This window comes from Neoarius graeffei, chromosome 2 (assembly GCF_027579695.1).
Source record: "Neoarius graeffei isolate fNeoGra1 chromosome 2, fNeoGra1.pri, whole genome shotgun sequence".
NCBI classification, from domain to species: domain Eukaryota; kingdom Metazoa; phylum Chordata; class Actinopteri; order Siluriformes; family Ariidae; genus Neoarius; species Neoarius graeffei.
In genome coordinates, this window is record NC_083570.1 from 116564694 (window position 1) to 116565694 (window position 1001).

Consider the following 1001-nt stretch of genomic DNA (forward strand, 5'->3'; position numbering starts at 1 on the left):
GCCAAGGTTTCGCTTTCTCTTTCTCATGTGTTTATGGAAGGACATACAGGTCCTGCATACTGTTGGGTTTGGAAGAGAATTTTCACTGTGTATTTGAGACGGCTGAATATCTCATTCCCCCTAATACCGACCTAGAGTTTATTTTTATGTTTTTGATTCAAAAGCAAATATTTCATGGACTTTTAATGTGACATGCATTTTAACCTGGAACACGAAGTTGGCCATTTTAGGTGTCATCATGGAGTCACGTGTTCAGTGACTTTTTTTTTTTTTTTTAGTTTAACTTTTTTTTTCTCTTTTATTTCCAAAAACATTCAAAATACAAACAAATAGAGCACCATATATATACAGATCCAAAAACATCAAAGTAGTAAAACACACAGCAATAAAGTAAAAAATATGAACAAGAAAGGGGCTACTTAACTATCTTTACATATGTTAATCGAGTAAATCAAAGTCATCCAAAAAGGATATAAAATAACCAACATCCTTATTTTCAACTAACTTTAAAGATTTGGCAAAAAGCTTGAGGTCATTCTTCCAGTGTGTAACATTAGGTTTAGTTTAAAAAAACCCGACATTTGTGAATAAAGTGTTTACCTAAAAGTAGTAAATTATTAATACCATATTCAATTTTATTATTATTTAAAAACACTCCAAATTTAATTTCTTTAATAGATAAAGGGGCAAACTGAATCCCCCTAGACTATAGCCAAGCCTGAAAATCAATCCAAAATCTTTGTATTAAATCACATAGAAAGAAAAGATGTTCCAAATCCTCCTCCTCTGTTTCACAAAACACACATACCAGTTTCAAATTTAAATTTCTTCTTAAGAAATTCTTTGGTTGGGTAAATTCTATTCAAAATTTTGAACTGTATTTCTTTCGCTTTGAAGGGAATTAGAAAGGAGAGATATTTAGTTCTAATCTTTTTAATTTCTACTGTTTCAAAATCTTTTAATATGTAATCTCTTTTGACAGAATTAGGAAAGCAATTATT